The following is a 14,573-nucleotide window of genomic DNA, read 5'->3' as shown; positions in this document are numbered from 1 at the left end:
ATTTTGGCACTTTAGCAAGTCTTTATTCATATATAAAAAACGGATTTATTGAATTCTATATTAAAGAGCATATATTAAAGAGCACTGTAGGCGGTCATCCATGTACAGAAGACAACATGTACAGAAGACACCATGTACAGAAGACACTAATCACTTTTATGAATCTCTTAACGTATTCAATAGGCAGCCTTCAACCAATATTTACCAGTATGAAAGATTGAGGAAGTCAAGTGAGCAGTATCAGTTGTAACATATTATGCTTGTCATCAACATGTCAAACCAATATGTGTAACGGTCTTCGTCGTCCTCGGATGAAGGGGAAGAGAAATCAGACCAAAATGCAGCGTGGTAAGTGTTCGTCATTTTAATGTTTAAACTGAACACTAATGCGACAAGCAAACAAAAGAACAACTGAACAGTTCCGTCAGGTGCAAAACACTAAACAGAAAATAACCACCCACAAAAACCCAAAGGAAAACAGGCTGCCTAAGTATGGCTCCCAATCAGCAACAACGATATACAGCTGTCCCTGATTGAGAGCCATACCCGGCCGAAACAAAGAAATACAAAACATAGAAAAAAGGACATAGAATGCCCACCCCAACCAAAATAGAGACATAAAAGGATCTCCAAGGTCAGGGCGTGACAATATGTCTTGAGACTGGTGTCTTAGCCTCAGAACCTTAAAGCTATAGTACTTGAGTACAGTTTTGGAATTATGTTAGAGGCAGGTTAAAATGTAATGCTTCCACTCACACTCCTCATTGCTTCTACTTCTACCTTAAGTCTACTGTAAATACACTACTTGCCCAAAACCCTAGATTTCCAGCGTGTATAATCCAATAATAAACGTTGCTTCCTTCTCATCTCATCCACTATCTACTATACAATCAGATCTCTGCCCCCCCCAACAACATCACTAGAAGACCAAAAATGACTCTTAAAATTTAATGAGCAGTGTTTCCGCCAGGGGCAAATGGAGCACAGATTCCTAGTGAGTGCCTTTCGCACCATGTATCTTACCTTCTGGTGCACTTAGACAAAAAAATCTCAGCTGAAAATGTTGGAAGCAAGAGTATTATTTTCCTACTTTCGTTTTTTAACCACAGACCCCCCGAAAAGATAGGTAGGTTGATGGAATCAGTTAGGCAGATTTTGGACACAAATGTGTGCTGTTAATTTGGCACAGCCCACCAAATTACAGGGGTCGGCTGTGAAAACACATGGAGTTTATTATGAGACAGTGTTAAAGCCCTCTGATGTTCACTTATGTGTCCCTACCACTATATTCTTCAAACTGACTAGAGAATGCTGCCCTGCTGTGGTTCTGATCAGACAGCCTTTGAGTACTTACACCCCCCACTCACCCCTCCTCTCCTCTCTAGCTCTCCAGCTTAGTGTCAGTGTGTCAGGGATCAAAGCTTGTTTCTTTACTCCATGTTACTCCATGTTGTTGCAGATTTGTTTCCAATTTAGTTTGTTCCTAATCCCGGGGCATCATGATCTCCATTTCATCAACAGCTACTATTTCTTGTTTAGCTGCAGGCTTTCCCTTCAAAACATAACATCACACTTGGTATTCTCATGGCATTGGTTGTGGTGAACTGAGAGCTCAATACTGCACGTAGAAGAAGATCATCCAGACACATGTGCAGTGTGAGGTCACTGGCCTCTCTCCCTGCCGGTGTCCCCAAATGGCACCCTATTCCCTACTTAGTGCACTACTTTTGACCAGGCTGTCCCAGGCTGCTGCAGAGCCTCTGTGCATCACTTTGCTCCTGTTGTCTGTCTGTTGTCTCTCACTCCCATGTGTTACACTAGTCCCTTTAATAATGCCACTTGAAGAATGTTAACATATTTTTTTTATTTTATTTTTATTTCACCTTTATTTAACCAGGTAGGCTAGTTGTGAACAAGTTCTCATTTACAACTGCGACCTGGCCAAGATAAAGCAAAGCAGTGTGACAGACAACAACACAGAGTTGCACATGGAATAAACAATAAACAAGCCAATAACACAATAAACAAGTCAATGATACAGTAGAAAAAAAAGAAAGTCTATATACAGTGTGTGCAAATGGCGTGAGGAGGTAGGCAATAAATAGGCCATAGTAGCGAAGAATTACAATTTAGCAGATTAAGACTGGAGTGATAAATGAGCAGATGATGATGTGCAAGTAGAAATACTGGTATGCAAAAGAGCAGAAAAGTAAATAAAAACAATATGGGGATGAGGTAGGTAGATTGGGTGGGCTATTTACAGATGAACTTTGTACAGCTGCAGCGATCGGTTAGCTGCTCAGATAGCTGATGTTTAAAGTTGGTGAGGGAAATAAGTCTCCAGCTTCAGTGATTTTTGCAATTTGTTCCAGTCACTGGCAGCAGAGAACTGGAAGGAAAGGCGGCCAAATGAGGTGTTGGCTTTGGGGGTGATCAGTGAGATATACCTGCTGGCACGTGTGCTACGGGTGGGTGTTGTTATCGTGACCAGTGAGCTGAGATAAGGCGGAGCTTTACCTAGCATAGACTTATAGATACTCATCTCATACTCATCTCACATGTATATACTGTATACTGTACCCTTCACTATCTATTCTTTACTATCTATTGCATCTTAGCAGCTCTGTCACTGCTCATCCATATATGTTATACTTACACAGTTGAAGTCGGAAGTTTACAAATACTTAGGTTGGAATCATTAAAACCTTTTTTTCAATCACTCCACAAATTTCTTGTTCACAAACTAGAGTTTTTACAAGTCGGTTAGGACATCTACTTTGTGCATGACACAAGTAATTTTTCCAACAATTGTTTACAGACAGATTATTTCACTTATAATTCACTGTATCACAATTCCAGTGGGCCAGAAGTTTACATACACTAAGTTGACTGTGCCTTTAAACAGCTTGGAAAATTCCAGAAAATGATGTCATTGCTTTAGAAGCTTCTGATAGGCTAATTGACATCATTTGATTCAATTGGAGGTGTACCTGTGGATGTATTTCAAGGCCTACCTTCAAACTCAGTGCCTCTTTGCTTGAGATCATGGGAAAATCAAAAGAAATCAGCCAAGACCTCAGAAAAATTGTAGACCTCCACAAGTATGGTTCATCCTTGGGTGCAATTTCCAAACGCCTGAAGGTACCACGTTCATCTGTACAAACACTAGTACGCAAGTATAAACACCATGGGACCACGCAGCCGTCATACCGCTCAGGAAGGAGACGCATTCTGTCTCCTAGAGATGAACGTACTTTGGTGCTAAAAATGCAAATCAATCCCAGAACAACAGCAAAGGACCTTGTGAAGATGCTGGAGGAAACAGGTACAAAAGTATCTATATCCACAGTAAAACGAGTCCTATATTGACATAACCGGAAAGGCCGCTCAGAAAGGAAGAAGCCACTGCTCCAAATCCGCCAAAACCGCCATATTCTGACATTTCACATTCTTAAAATAAAGTGGTGATCCTAACTGACCTAAGACAGGGAATTTTTACTAGGATTAAATGTCAGGAATTGTGAAAAACTGAGTTTAAATGTATTTGGCTAAGGTGTATGTAAACTTCCGACTTCAACTGTATATTCTTATCCCATTCCTTTTCTAGATCGTGTGTATTAGATTTTGCTGTGGAATTTGTTAGATATTAGGTTTTGTTGTGTAATTGTTATATATTACCTGTTAGATACTGCTGCGCTGTTGGATCTAGAAGCATAAGCATTTCGCTACACTCGCAATAACATCTGCTAACCATGTGTGTGTGACCAATAAAATTTGATTTGATGTTATTTAATTTTATTTGCTGCGGTCCACAGCGGATACGGGTGCATTGCCAGCTGCATATAATGCTTTTGGACAGTAAGGTGAAACGATTCGATATCACCCTCAATTATTTTCAGTGTGAAATTTTCAGTAACTACAAAATCTAAGTAAAAACCAAGGCTATGGTCTTCCCTGTGGCTCAGTTGGTAGAGCATGGTGTTTGCAACGCCAGCATGGTGTGTGCAACGCCAGGGTTGTGGGTTCGATTCCCACGGGGGGCCAGTACAAAATTAAATGTATGCATTCACTACTGTAAGTCGCTCTGAATAAGAGCGTCTGCTAAATGACTAAAATGGTAATGTTCCACTATGTTTTGACTGCAGTTACCCGCTCTGCCATAAGAGCAGTAACTAAGTAACTATTCAAACAGTGAAACAGAAAAATTGCTTTAAAGTTTATTTGTTGTCCAGCCAAATATGTTGTAGGCAGACAAGTGATAATGCACTGATGTATCATCTTATTATGAAGTCATGTTTTATGCCTATCAAGCATGAGCACTGATTTGACCTATGACCACTAAGTCAAATAAATGACTATACAAAGTCAAACAGAAAAACAATAAGAAAGTTGGATGAACACATTAATAGATTGTAGATACTTCACAAAATGAAATATTACTTTTTAAGTATATTCATTATGCGTGATGCAATAGTCCTTACCTTTTGAATGAGGGTTACATAAGGGTTACTTCAAAACATGAAAACATAACTACATGAAACCATTAAATACAGTTGGAATGTATTTAGAACTCTCAAACTTCTTACATCAAACAAAAAACAACAAGAAATATGCATAAACACATTTAGATTGTAGATAATGCACGTTGCCTTTGCATTACCCATATACAGTGCATTCAGAAAGTATTCAGACCTCTTGACTTTTTCCACAGTGTGTTATGTTACAGCCTTATTCTAAAATTAATTCAATAGTTTTTTTCCCCTCATCAATCTACACACAATACCCCATAATGACAAAGCAAAAACACATTTTCAGACGCTTTACTCAGTACTTTGTTGAAGCACCTTTGGCAGCATACAGCCTTGAGTCTTCTTGGGTATGAAGCTACAATCTTGGCACACCTCTATTTGGGGAGTTTCTCCCATTCTTCTTTGCAGATCCTCTCAAGCTCTGTCAGGTTGGATGGGGAGCATTGCTGCACAGCTATTTTCAGGTCTCTCCAGAGATGTTCGATCGGGTTCAAGTCCGGGCTCTGGCTGGGCCACTCAAGGACATTCAGAGACTTGTCCCAAAGCCACTCCTGCGTTGTCTTGGCTGTGTGCTTAGGGTTGTTGTCCTGTTGGAAGGTGAACCTTCACCCCAGTCTGAGGTCCTGAGCGCTCTGGATCAGGTTTTCATCAAAGATCTTACTGGACTTTGCTCTGCCGCTGAAAAACATCCCCACAGCATGATTCTGCCACCAACATGCTTCCATGTATGGATGGTTTCAGGTTTCCTCCAGACGTGACGCTTGGCATTCAGGCCAAAGAGTTCAATCTTGGTTTCATCAGACCAGAGAATCTTGTTTCTCATGGTCTGAGAGTCCTTTAGGTGCCTTTTGGCAAACTCCAAGTGGGCTATCATGTGCCTTTTACTGAAGAATGGCTTCTATCTGGCCACTCTACCATAAAGACCTAATTGGTAGAGTGCTGCAGAGATGGTTGTCCTTCTGGAAGCTTCTCCCATCTCCACAGAGGAACTCTGGAGCTCTGTCAGAGTGACCAAGGCCCTTCTCTCCTGATTGCTCAGTTTGGCTGCGCGGCCAGCTCTAGGAAGGGTCTTGGTGGTTCCAAACTTCTTCCATTTAAGATTGATGGAGGCCACTGTTCTTGGGGACCTTCAATGCTGCAAAATGCTTTTGGTAACCTTCCCCAGAACAGTGTCTCGACACAATCCTGTCTCGGAGCTCTACGGACAATTATTTTGACCTCATGACTTGGTTTTTGCTATGCCATGAACTGTCAACTGTAGGACCTTATATAGACAGGTGTGTGCCATTCCAACTCATGTCTAATCAATTGAATTTACCACATGTTCTCCAATCAAGTTGTAGAAACATCTCAAGGATGATCAATGGAAACAGGATGCACCTGTGCTCAATTTCGACTCTCATAGCAAAGGGTCTGAATACTTATGTAAATAAGGTATGTCTGTTTTTATTTTTAATACATTTGCAAAAATTTCTAAAAACCTGTTTTTGCTTTGTCATTATGGGGTATTGTGTGTAGATTGAGGAACATGTTTTATTTAAACCATTTTAGAATAAGGCTGTAACGTAGCAAAATGTGGAAAAAGTCAAGGGGCACTGTAGTTGTTTAAGGTCATACAATGGCAGTGTTGTATCTGCATGTTAGGGATCATAGGTCAAATCAGTGTCAATATGCCTAAAAGTGACTTCCTAATAAGATGATACATCAGTGCATTATCACTGATCTACCTACAACATATTTGACTGGCTATCAAAAAAACTTTAAAGCCGTCAGTTATTTTTTTGTCAGTTTCACTGTTGGCGTAGTTACTGCATTTTGCCTTTGTAGGGCAGTATAGATTTCTGTAGGCATGTAAATAAAAGCAAAGCAAACACTTGACTAACCGTTCATAATCCTACTCACCCTCTTCAATTCCCCATCTTAGATTGTTGTCTGGAAGGCATTGGAATCCCTGTGTGTTAGCCTTCACACCAATACAGTCCACTGGAAAGGACAAAAGAAAACAAACAGAAATGGTCATTTCATTAAGATTTATTAGAGGTGTCTCATTAAACAATGCACTGTCTATTTTTTCATTTTAAAAAGTTAAATCAACTAAGGTTATTTTCAGTTCGGATGCCACAGGGGTCACACCGAGCAAGTTGTGCAATCAGAAATCCTGAAGTCATAGCTACAGTAAACACTCTGACACTTGAATTCCTTCGAGCTCATTTGGCCAGCTACATTACACCAGTGCAGACAGAGATACCACAGCGAAATGGCTTTTTCAACTGTCCTTCACAGCCCTTTGATCTGAAGAAGGAGCTATGAGCACAATTTGAGATAAGCTTCAACCCAAGGTCAAAAAATAACATTTCCCTGATTACACATCACCAGTCCCCCTAGCCCTAGGATGTAACACAGCACAAGCTGTTCTGGCAACATCGTTATTCACACAGACAAGCATCATTGGCTTTGATCATTAGATGTTATCTTTGATGAGACTCCATAACAGAAACTCGTAAACTGCCAGCAAAAAGAGGATGTAATGACTTTGAATGCAGTGTTGATTTCTCAGATGAGCCAAACTTATGGTGTGTGCTGTGATTCTTTCTATTCCCAATCTCCCTCAATGTTCCCAAATGCTTGTAACGATCGGAATCACTACCCACACACACACACACCACACGCATTCAAATGTATATGTACACGCACACACTTAGGACAACTTAGATTCCAGCTGCATCTCATAAAAGAGCAAATAGCTTCGGATGTGTGCATATGGGCATGTCAAATCATTGTACTACCATCCTGGGTTTACTGAGTGCATTATACAGTGGAGTGTGGTAGTGCAAACTACTTTGCTGCCATCAAGCGATTATAATAGGCTAAAGACCAGGTGCTTGAGTGCAGAACATGAAGGTCACATGATCATGCCCGTAGAGCTATACACTGAGTGTACGAAACATTAAGAACACTTTCTCTTGCCATGACATAGACTGACCAGGTGAATCCAGGTTAAAGCTATGATCCCTTATTGATGTCACCTGTTAAATCCACTTCAATCAGTGTAGATGGAGGGGAGGATACAGGTAAAATATTTATTTTTAAGCCTTGAGACAATTGAGACATGGATTGTGTATGTGTGCCATTCAGAGGGTGAATGGGCAAGACAACAAATGTATGTGCCTTTGAACATGGTATGGTAGATGGTGCCAGGTGCACCGGTTTGAGTGAGTCAAGAACTGCAACGCTGCTGGGTTTTTCAAGCTCAACAGTTTCCTGTATGTATCAAGAATAGTCCATCACCCAAAGGACATTCAGGGGCGGCAGGTAGCCTAGCGGTTAGAGCATCAGGCCAGTAACAGAAAGGTTGCTGGATCAAATCCCAGAGCTGACAAGGTAAAGATTACAACAGCCCACTGTTCCCCAGTAGGCCGTCATTGTAAATAAGAATTTGTTCTTAACTGACTTGCCTTGTTAAATAAAAAGCTTTACAAAACTGTGAGAAGCATTAGAATCAACATGAGACAGCATCCCTGTGGAATGCTTTTGACACCTTGTAGAGTCCATGCCCTGATGAATTGAGGCTGTTCTGAGGGCAGAAGAGGGGGCAACTCAATACTTGGAAGGTGTTCCTAATGTTTTGTTCACTCATGTTCTATATCTATGGTTATGCCGTGCAAAATAGTGCACACGAAAACTCAGAAACGGTGTATGCCTATAATTAAAATGTTTATAAAAACCTTTTATCTCTGTAACTCTGCAACATTCCCCCCACACCTCCAACCTACCCTCTCATGTCGTGCTTTGACCAGATCTATTCTACCACACTTAATTTCTTCAATTCATACTTAATGTAAAAATCATGTTTGACAAGGTGGGAAGCAGACTCCTTATCTCCCTCTTTTCACTAATATGTGGAGAGTTACATGGCTGTCAAAATGCATATAGAGCAGAGGGCTAATTCAATTGTCTGCCATTTGCAGCCCTTATTGTTATGCCTGTTTGCCAGCCTCAAGGCTCTATGATTGATGAGGATGAGTTATGAGCCTCTATCAATTACCTCATGTGATGAGGCAGCTTCCTCTCTCTCTCTCCCTCCCTCCCTCTGCTGCAGCCCCAGCCCCAGTCACCAGGACCCTGAAATAAGCTGAGGAATATTAAACCAGTATGAGAAGATACAGCAGAGGATCGGTGAGGAGCAGAGTAGAGCAGAGCAGCCAGGGCCCTTAATGTATGCCATTGCCTAAGGGGCTGGGGGAACAAATGACTGCGGGTGGATAATGCAATATGTTCAGATTTGAAGGGACACGGGTTGAATTTCACTGGGAGATAGAAGGTCTGCTACTATGGCACAGGAAAAAATGGATGAGGGTGTTGTAAGGTGAAGAGATTGGGGTTGTGTTTAAAAGTAAACTTCCAATAGACTTTGGAGGTAGTAGTAATAGAAGCTCTTGTTGTGTGCTATGTCAGAACACGGGAAGGGAAGCGGAAGGAGATTCATCCACTTGTTCTCTGCCCTGAGTGGCCTCCTGCTTTAAGCTGTTGAAATATGGCCGTCTCGTCTCTGTGCTTTCACTTTTGTGTTATGTGACAATCTGAGTGAATGTGAAATCACACAGAAGCCTTGGTATGTCGGTTGTTGGGAAGTGTTTGAAATTAAACCTCCCGTGGCGGCGGCGGTTTAAAGAACAGCTTAGCAATGGCCTCAGGAAAGCATAAGGTGGGTAACATTCAAAGTTAATTAAAATGTAATTTTAGACTATTAGCTGGCGAGGAGAAAGGAGGCAGAGAGAGAGAGCAATGCGGCAGGCAGAGCAGTTTAAAGCAGAACGGAACTGAATGCAAGCATATCGCAGCTGCTGGTGATCGTTGTGCTGGAAGTAGTCAGATGTTGATAATGGTCTCTCTCTCCTCAGGGTTGATATTACAGGCAGCACTTCATCATCTGCACACAAGTGATTTGTGGCACTGTTGTTTCACAAACTCATTTGTTTGTCAGAGTTAATTTGTCACTTTTCATACTGGCAAAAAAAAAGAGATTGTCTTTTGCAATCGAACACTAAGAGTCAAAGTTGCTGACTTGAAATTGGCATACCCAACCACTCTGACAAACACACACTAGGAATGAGTTTGCATGTCGAATGCAAATCTTTCTGCCTATAATTTACCTGACAATGATTTTCATATTTTACATACAGTTGAAGTCGGAAGTTTACATACACCTTAGCCAAATACATTTAAACTCAGTTTTTCACAATTCCTGACATTTAATCCTAGTAAAAATTCCCTGTTTTAGGTCAGATAGGATCATTACTTTATTTTAAGAATGTGAAATGTCAGAATAATATTTCAGATTTTATTTCTTTCATCACATTCCCAGTGGGTCAGAAGTTTACATGCACTCAATTAGTATTTGGTAGCGTTGCCTTTAAATTGTTTAACTTGGGTCAAACGTTTCAGGTAGCCTTCCACAAGCTTCAAACAATAAGTTGAGTGAACTTTGGCTCATTCCCCCTGACAGAGCTGGTGTAACTGAGTCAGGTTTGTAGGCCTTGCTCATACATGCTTTTTCAGTTCTGCCCACAGATTTTCTATAGGATTGAGGTCAGGGCTTTGTGATGGCCACTCCAATACCTTGACTTTGTTGTCCTTAAGCCATTTTGCCGCAACTTTGTAAGTATGATTGGGGGCATTGTTCATTTGGAAGACCCATTTTCGACCCAGCTTTAACTTCCTGACTGATGTCTTGATGTTCTTTCAATATATCAATGTAATTTTCCTGCCTCATGATGCCATCTATTTTGTGAAGTGCACCAGTCCCTCCTGCAGCAAAGCACCCCCACAACATGATGCTGCCACCCCCGTGCTTCCCAGGTTGGGATGGTGTTCTCGGCTTGCAAGCCTCACCTTTTTTCCTCCAAACATAACAATGGTCATTATGGCCAAACAGTTCTACTTTTGTTTCATCAGACCAGAGGACATTTCTCCAAAAGGTACGATCTTTGTCCCCATGTGCAGTTGCAAACCATAGTGTGGCTTTTTTTATGCCGGTTTTGGAGCAGTGGCTTCTTCCTTGCTGAGCGGTCTTTCAGGTTATGTCGATATAGGACTCGTTTTACTGTGGATATAGATGCTTTTGTACCTGTTTCCTCCAGCATCCTCACGGGGTCCTTTGCTATTGTTCTGGGATTGATTTGCACTTTTTGCACCAAAGTACGTTCATCTCTAGGAGACAGAACGCGTCTCCATCCTGAGTGGTATGACGGCTGCGTGGTCCCATGGTGTTTATACTTGCATACTATTGTTTGTACAGATGAATGTGGTATCAAATCAAATTAAATTGTATTTGTCACATACACATGGTTAGCAGATGTTAATGCGAGTATAGCGAAATGCTTGTGCTTCTAGTTCCGACAATGCAGTAATATCCAACGAGTAATCTAACCTAACAATTTATCTTCAGGTGTTTGGAAATTGCTCCCAAAAATGAACCAGACTTGTGGAGGTCTACAATTTTCTTTCTGAGGTCTTGGCTGATTTCTTTTGATTTTCCTATGATGTCAAGCAAAGTGGCACTGAGTTTGAAGGTAGGCCTTGAAATACATCCACAGGTACACCTCCAATTGACTAAAATGATGTCAATTAGCCATGTAGAAGCTTCTAAAGCCATGACATCATTTTCTGGAATTATCCAAGCTGTTTAACGGCACAGTCAACTTAGTGTATGTAAACTTCAGACCCACTGGAATTGTGATACAGTGAATTATAAGTGAAATAATCGGTCTGTAAACAATTGTTGGAAAAATGAATTGTGTCATGCACAAAGTAGATGTCCTAATCAACTTGCCAAAACTATTGTTTGTTAACAAGACATTTGTGGAGTGGTTGAAAAAAAAGTTTGAATGACTCCAACCAAAGTGTATGTAAACTTCCGACTTCAACTGTACATTTCCTTGATAAGCTTTGTGAATGAACAATAGCGACGGATATGTGGTTATCCGATATAGTAGAATGTGGTTCTCGGATATCGTTGAAATACAATGGTGTAAAGGTATTCCGAACTGTATCTCTATCCTGTATCAGTGATTCTAATTCCTTTCCCCGTACTCTGCTCTAGAGGCATTTCTAACCACCTTTTGCTAATGAATGTTCATGATTCATGTAGCAATTACTGATGCAATTAACATCATTCATGGAGGTAAGACATCACTTACATCATTAGTGGGTTTGTTAATCATCCCATAAACAGTACAATTAGTCAATATCAGACTGAAGTAACATGCAATAGGTCACTATGTAAAATGCGAAAGCTAGACTTTAAAGGACACAAGGTGAGCTAACTGCGAACAACGAATGAAAAGGGATTCTTGCCCCACAAGTTCCACAACATACTAAATAACCCCACAAAATGTTACATCCAGCATCAAAACCCAAAACACATATCTGCTAGCTAGATGAGTTGCGCACTGCACATTGATGATATGGTTCAGTACCAGCAGGAGAAGAATGTGGGAATGAGAACACACAGCCATGCACTTTCTCTCTGACAGCTGTTTATTCAGTGGGGGAGTTTATGTGGGGTTATGTTGAGCATTTACTGAACATCCGGAAAAGATCTGTCAGAAAGCTGGCCCATGGGGAAGTGCACTGGGATTTCAGGATCAATAGGTCTCTTAGTCTCTGCTGGATGACTAAGAGTGAGAGAGAATAGGTGCCTCTCCTGGGGATGTCATAGTCTGGGTGAAGGGGATGGTTTCACCACCGTAACTGTTAGAAACTGAGGGTGGGCTTTGACACTTAGAAGGCAGTCAGGCTTGCAGACTATAAATAGTTGACTACATTTAGGGAGTCTGTAAAATGAGCAGCCCGACCATACTGCCGCTTCCTGACATACATTTCCCAAATATTGACATGCAACATCAACAGAAAAGTCAAGAGATTTGCCATGCAATATCCAATGTCAGAAAACCTTATAGCCTTACAACTGAGTCCGAAAGCAAGGTTTACTTTGAGGAAGAATTTGCCTGTAGCTCCTTTGACCCTTGAGCAGCTAATACCATAATCCTTCCTTTCCTTCAACCAACTCCAGGACCAAGAACGAAACTTAACACCTGAAAACATTGTCTAGCTAGGCTACATGGTGAAGACTCATTCAGTTAAATAATGACAAAGACAGGACGTGATGCAGCTGTAGCCTAGTTCTCTGACTTTATGCAAACACGCTGTATCCAAAAATAAGAGAGAGGAAGAGAACATGAATGGTGACTGAGACGCTCCCCTGAGAGGTAGCAGCTCGCTCTCTCGCTATCTCTCTGATCCACCACAGAGAGACAAGCACTGAGGAAATTATGCAGAACGACTCTATCACTTCCACACAGACATACTTCCCTCCTCCGAAAGGAATTTTCCGTAAGCCACGGCCATCAAATAAAATGCCCTCTCCAAGTTTAAAGAGTCAGTTGTGGTTAGAGATATTCCAAAGGAAACTAAGGACCCCCCCAGTCCCCAAAGACTAATTCCTAATGCTTCTCACTCCCTTAGTACTTATTAGTTTAAACACATTCATCTTCTTAATTAGGACTAGATGGGTCACAAGAGCTTTGCATCTCATAGTTGAGCTGTTATTCCCCAATAGATATTAAGAGAACATACTCGCTTAGAAAAAAATATGCTATCTAGAACCTAAAAGGGTTTTTCTGTTGTTCTCATAGGAGTTCCCTTTGAAGAACCATTTTTGGTTCCAGATAGAACCCTTTTGGGTCTCATGTAGAACCCATTCCACAGAGGGTTCTACATGGAACCCAAAAGTGATCTACCTGGAACCAAAAAGGGTTCTCTCCTATGGGGACAGCTGAAGAACCCTTTTTTTCTAAGAGTGTAGCCTAAATTAAAATCTGAACGGATTCTCACCACTATCTCTTATCTCTCCAGACAAACTGGACATTGAGTTACACCCTTGTAATAGACAAGATTAATCACATCAGCTCTAACCTGAGCCTGCCTGCTGCCACATGTGGGACACTCCATTACCTCACATACCTGCCTGTCTGTGGATGAGCCAATAGATTCTCTCCTCAACATAGAAAAAGACTGAACGATGAGTCACACAAAGATCTCTTGGTCTTTGTAGAATAATTCACTTTCATCACAATACACAGATATTTTTATTTCTTGTTAGTTTTTGTTCGACCTTATATTATTTTTAGTATTACATTGTTATTGATTACTGCATTGTTGGGTTTAGAGCTCACAAGAAAGGCATTTCACTGTACTTGTGCATGTGTGACATTAAAACTAGAAAATTTAAATGTAGGATATACACTCTTATAGGACTAGGAAGGCCTGTGGATAGTCCATGATTTTGACTGAGCTGGTCTTCAACTGTATAGCTAGTCTTCAACTATGTGCAGTAAGACATTACTCCCACACTGGCAATACTGTATTATTAAGGTAAATACAACATGCATCATCGGTTACATTTAGGCAGGGCCTCACTTTGCAGCCTAAAATGAATAGCAGTCCCCAGCATGGGAGTGCCTGACGTCATAGAAAGATTAAATACACCACATTTATTTTTTTCATGGGGGGATTTAAAAAAGCTTTGCAGATATTAACATTTTTTATTACTTTGTATCACCACATTAAACCCAGAATAGTGAAGTACACAGTGTGTATATATCAATGAGAAATTATTCACAAGGTCATGTTTTTAGTAGAATTGTAGGATTGTCTTGACCGGTAGATATAATTTCAGTGCGTAAAACACAGCAGTGACAAGACAATACTGCACAACTAGACGGTAGAGTGGCCATCCCTCCACAGTGCCTTGCAAAAGTATTCATCCCGCTTGGCATTTTTCCTATTTTGTTGCATTACAACCTGTAATTTAAATAGATTTTTATTTGGATTTCATGTAATAGACATACACAAAATAGTCCAAATTGATGAAGTGAAATGAAAAAAAGTACCTTTGCTATGAAGCACCTAAATAAGATCTGGTACAACCAATTACCTTCAGAAGTCACATAATTAGTTAAATAAAGTCCACCTGTGTGCAAT

At 40.7% G+C, this 14,573-nt stretch overlaps 1 protein-coding gene across 4 annotated transcripts in view; it reads right to left on the bottom strand.

Moving 5' to 3' along the window:
* The window catches only part of LOC106569241 (disks large-associated protein 1), a 99,205-nt gene that overhangs the window by 58,387 nt on the left and 26,245 nt on the right, over positions 1 to 14,573 (bottom strand). For all 4 annotated transcript variants that reach the window (XM_014140415.2, XM_045694112.1, XM_045694111.1 and 1 more), the window contains exon 2: positions 6,432 to 6,512. The gene's annotated coding sequence lies outside the window, so the exon portion shown is untranslated. The remainder of the gene's footprint in view (positions 1 to 6,431; positions 6,513 to 14,573) is intronic.

The sequence above is a fragment of the Salmo salar genome, chromosome ssa14 (genome assembly GCF_905237065.1).
Source record: "Salmo salar chromosome ssa14, Ssal_v3.1, whole genome shotgun sequence".
In the NCBI taxonomy this organism is placed as follows: domain Eukaryota; kingdom Metazoa; phylum Chordata; class Actinopteri; order Salmoniformes; family Salmonidae; genus Salmo; species Salmo salar.
The sequence above is the reverse complement of the archived record's forward strand: the minus strand, read 5'-3'. Positions and strand labels throughout refer to the sequence as shown.